The sequence below is a fragment of the Henckelia pumila genome, chromosome 4 (assembly GCF_033568475.1).
Source record: "Henckelia pumila isolate YLH828 chromosome 4, ASM3356847v2, whole genome shotgun sequence".
NCBI lineage: Eukaryota > Viridiplantae > Streptophyta > Magnoliopsida > Lamiales > Gesneriaceae > Henckelia > Henckelia pumila.
Window position 1 is genome coordinate 203,810,598 of NC_133123.1, and position 5,204 is coordinate 203,815,801.

Sequence of the window (5,204 nt, forward strand, 5' to 3'; positions counted from 1 at the left end):
ACTTTGTTGCAGATATGAAATTTGGGAATTTGGTGATAGTCCTAATTGAGTAATTAAATGTTGATTGACGTTTAGTTGATTTTGTGAAGGATTTGGAAGGTGCTTTTGAGATAGAGAAAAATTGGTTACGTGAGCCATTTTATCGATTCTTTCTGAAAATATTGGAATCCTTTTTGTAGTTCATGCATTCCTTGATTCACATGACATTGTTCATTGAAGATTCAGTCAATTTGGCTTCGAATGATATTTCGGTTATGAATTTTGGAAATTCATATTTCTTGAGAACTTGAATTCTAAATCTAGATATGGATATTGATTTGGGTGAGTATTGTTATTCTATTTCATTGGGATCTCAATTTTATTTTGTTGACATCGGATTACACCTTTGGATTTTATTTCTTTTTCGTTGAGTGCGTGCGGATTTCCTCGTGTGCAAGCCACACTGACAACCTTGATTTTGATTTGTATTGATGATGGGCATGATGTCATACCTATTGACAGGTGATCACCTGATTTGATATTGATTGATTGGCTCGTATCCCTTGTTCATAGAGCCTTGAATTGATTCGCTCACCCTTTGTATTAGACTGCAAACGAATTGTTTCTTTTTAGCAGATTTATTTTCCAGATTATTGTATTTTGATATTGTTCTGAACCATGTCTCTTCGATTTCGATTTGATTATGACCCAGCAAGTTATTTATCAAGCTGAGTTATACTGAACGTCGTCTTGACATTGTTTTGGCTCGTACTGATAGTGATTGTTAGCACCACTAGAATTTAGTGTTTGGCGGGCATCATATAGAATCATGAGACTGTTGATATCGAGGTTTTGTTGAGAGCCTGTTGTGATTGAATTTCAGGGCTCTTAGGATTCGAGACTACCTTTAGTGGAGTTCACCTATAGCATCAGTTGTCAGGCGTCTATAGGTATGGCTCCATACGAGAATTTTTCGAAACAAGGTGTAGATCTCCCGTGCATTGGGACGTTGTTGGCGAGAGGATTCTCTTAGGTTCCGAGTTAGTTCAGCAGACTGCAGATATCGTGGTTCGAATTTGGGATAAGATTAGGGCCACACAGAGTCGTCAGAAGAGTTATGCTGATCGACGACTATGAGACCTCGAGTTGCTATTGGAGACCATGTGTTTGTGAGTATTGCGCCCATGAAGGGCGTGATGCGTAATGGATATGAGCCTCTACAATTGGCGTTAGACTTGTCGTCCGAGGAACGACTAGAGAAGATCTTAGCACGGGAGCAGCAGAGACTTAGAACACGAGTTTTTCCCTTGGTAAAGGTCCGGTGGTAGAATCAGTCAGAGGAGGAGGCTCTTTGGGAGGCCGAGGTCGTTATGCGGTTGTATTTTCCAAATCTTATCGGTACTTACTCCAATTTCGAGGATGAAATTCCATTTAAGGGGGGGGGGGGGAGAGTTTTAACGCCCCAAAAATTTATTATCGATTTAATTGGCAATTTAAAATAATTATTGAGTTAGAAAATATAATTATTACTGCCAAATGAGTATAGAGTGTATTTACAAAATACACGTTCCAATTAGTCAATGAGTTTGACTATTTTTGGATATCTGGTAATATTGGTATTTTTGAGATAATTATTGAGATATCGGAATTAAAATAATTATTTATGCTAGATAATTTAACTTGTAGAAATTAATCAGTTTGTGTGACTGGTCAAAGCCTAAGAATGACTCAATTTTTTTATTTGGGAATTTACTGGTCTAGTTGCCAGGTCAAAGTTCGCTATTTCAGATAATTGTAAAAATGTGTTAAATTACATATTGGAGTAAAGTAACACAAGAGCATTAAAATGGATCAGACCGGATCATTTTAGGACCAAATTTTATAATATTAAGTGGTACACCTCTCTCACGCACTAAACCCCTAAAACACACACTAAACGCTAACCCCCATTCACGCCTCCGGCCGCCAGCCGCCGCCCTTCGCCGTCGATTGACCCTCCCATCTTGTAGCTCTCGTCGAGGCGGTCACAACCATACCAAGAATCATGAGTTTTGGTGTCCGATTTGGCGAGAAAGAAGCCGAGAATCGCGACACTATTCATCATCTTCTTCGGTGAGAAATCGCGATTTTGGCTTGTTTTTGTTGGTTTTGAGCTAGGGAACCTTTGGCATAGGAGATGTAGAGCATTTTCCAACCTTAACCCGTAATTTTTAGGCCATTTTCAGGCATAGATCGGAGCTTGGAAGCTCGCCGCCGCCGCCATTGTTTATCGCCGATTCCGGCCGCCACGGTGGTCCATTCCGGCCGTGGCCTAGTGCGTTAGAATTGTCTCATCGAGATCTACAACTCTGCCAAATTTCAGAATTTTTGGAGTTGATTTGCTCATCGCTGCCGCGCCGCCGTCTCCCTTGCTTTTCCGGCGACCTCCGATGTGTTACCCATTTTTGATCGTCTCGACGTGGTAGATCCGAATATCCAAGTTTCGATTTAAGATTCGAAATCATTAAGCAGTGAGAGCGCAATAAATTTTGATAATTTTTGGTCAAAGTTTGACCAGAGTTGACCAGGGTTGACTTTTGACCATTGTATGATTTTTCGCAGATCGGAAGCCATTTGAGGATAATTAGAGGCAGAAATTAGCATATTAGGAATTTGATCTTCCAGAATTGGATAATTATGGGATTCCCGAGTCCCGATATACGCAACCATAACCGTATAAGTTTTTCATGCGTTCTAAACGCAAAGACATGTTATACCCTTTCTTGCTCACACCGTTTAGATCAGTATATTCACTGTTTTCCTTATTAAATTGTGTTGTTGCATTTGTATGTGGATATGATAGCTCAAATTTTAACTCATGCATTATTCACGTTTTTATGTATTGTGGATGATTTTTCTGCCATGGCTAGGTCATAGTTGTTGTTCAATGGTTGATGGTTGGATTAGGTCCCTTTGGGTGTTGGTTTAAGATGTCTTGAAATAGTGTCGGCTAGGTGAACATTTGGATGGTTGTAAGGGTGGTCTATCTAGCGGGCAGCTCAGGAAGGGCTCGGGCGAGTGGGTTGTCTGGGTCGGATAAAGTGTATTAGGGTCATATGCTATGGTTTGGTTTCGGATTATTTTATTTTGGGCCGGGTAATTTATTTAGGAGTCCAAGTGTTTGGTTTATTCATTGGGCCAAGTTTGTTATTGGGCCTAAGATGTTCATTGGGCTTAATTTAGTTATTGTGTGTAAAATGTTTATTGAGTTTAATTTATTTATTGAGCTTAGTTATTTATTTGGAATAAAGTGTTATTTGGACTTGAATGAATTGATTTAGTTATTGAGCCAAGCTTATTGGGCTTAAGATATTTATTGGAGGTATAATTTAATAATTGAGATAAATTTGTTAATGAACCTAAGTTGTTTAATTATTTGGTTGGACTAAGTACTATTGTGCCAATATATGTCTAATTGGGTCATTTTAAATGTGATTGAGCTAGTCTAAGTATTTTTTGGCCAGTATAAATGTTAATGAGTCAGTCTAAGTTTATGGGCTTTATTTAAGGGGCAACAACTCGAACTAGCCAGTGACAAACAAATTAGTCCATAAATATATATTTAATTGATGTATATGTATATTTTCATATAAGTATGATTTTTATTATGAAAAATGAATTAAATATATATTTACGAGCAAAATTTTAAGAAAATGATATTTCTAAGTTCATGATTCATGCATGTATTTTATGATGAGATAACGGGCATGTAAAGAAAATATTTTTGGGAAGTTGAAGTGATTTGTGACAAACACGGGACTGGAGGTCGGGATACCGGGCCCGGTGACCTTTTCACTTACGATTATGAGTCTATGGATCCCCAAAGGTTGGGTGAAGTGGCACATGGCGTTAGGGGTACACCCCACAGGCCGCCACCACGTACGATGGATTTAGATTGATCAATCGAATTAGGTTACACTTCATTGATATGACCCACAGAAAATAATTTTTATGTTTATGACATGCCAATGCTCATGTTATGTATTATGTTACGTATTATGTTATGATTTAGATTACGACGAAGTTTATGCATACAATTTTACGATCATGCATGCATTAGAATTAGAGCCGTCAATTTGGATTAGGCCCGCCAGGTTGGCCTGGCCCGCCACACAATTTAAGTGGGTTGTGTTGAAATTTTTTCAACCCAACAAAAGGTGGGACTAGATGGGCCAACCCGCCTTGGCCCGCGACCTGCGCGGGTTGGCCCGCCGCGGGCCTGGGTTGGCCCGCGAGCCTAGAGAATTAATAATTTAATTTAATTTTTATTGTTATATACGTATTTTTTAATAAAAGTTGTGAATTTTTTTTGTATTAATTACTTTATATAAAATTTACACACCTGAAATCAATAATTAAAATTTTTATTAATATGTTTATATTAATATTTATTTATGAAATGATTTTTATAATTAATTATAATATTTTTTATTTATTTTTATTTGTTGTGATTCAACCCGCGGGCCCGCCCGCCTAACCTGCAACCCACCTTGGGTTGGGTTGGATTGAGGATTTTGAGCCCGCCAGGATGGTGGGTCGGCCCGCCCCGCCATGTGTTGGCCCGTTTGACAGTTCTAATTAGAATCCTCAGGTTATTTTTATATACGTTATGTGCTTGCATGTGGTTTTATTTAGTAGTACTCGTTATTAAAGGTAGAGAATGCTGGGCCTCAAGGCTCACTAGATCTAAATGGTGTGCAGGTGAGTTTTATGTTATTCAGGAGGTTGTGGTCCCGACTGGTGGTGAAGACCTCTGTGCATCCGTGGCGAGCTAGCACACCCGTGACCTTCTCCAGCTCATGTTTCAGTTGATTTAGTTTATGATGAGATATTTTATGTATTGAGCTATTTTGCGCACATGCTTACTATTTTTCATTAGTTTGCATACTTTTGAGATTATAGTCGTTTCCATGGATTTTAACCTGTTCGATTTTTTAAAATTTTAAGATGCAATCGATTTTTATTATGCATTAAATTTTATGAAAATCTATTTTAAGTATAGATGCATATATGTAATATTTTTTTAAAAAAAATTTACGAGTTAGGGTCGTTTCATGAACTATTCAGCTGTTGATGTAAACCTAAACAACAATATTCACACAATAATTTTTCTCACACTTTATTTTTTCTCATGGTTTTGTTCTTTTTGGCCCTGGACAACATCTTGGATTCTTAAGTGTTTCATT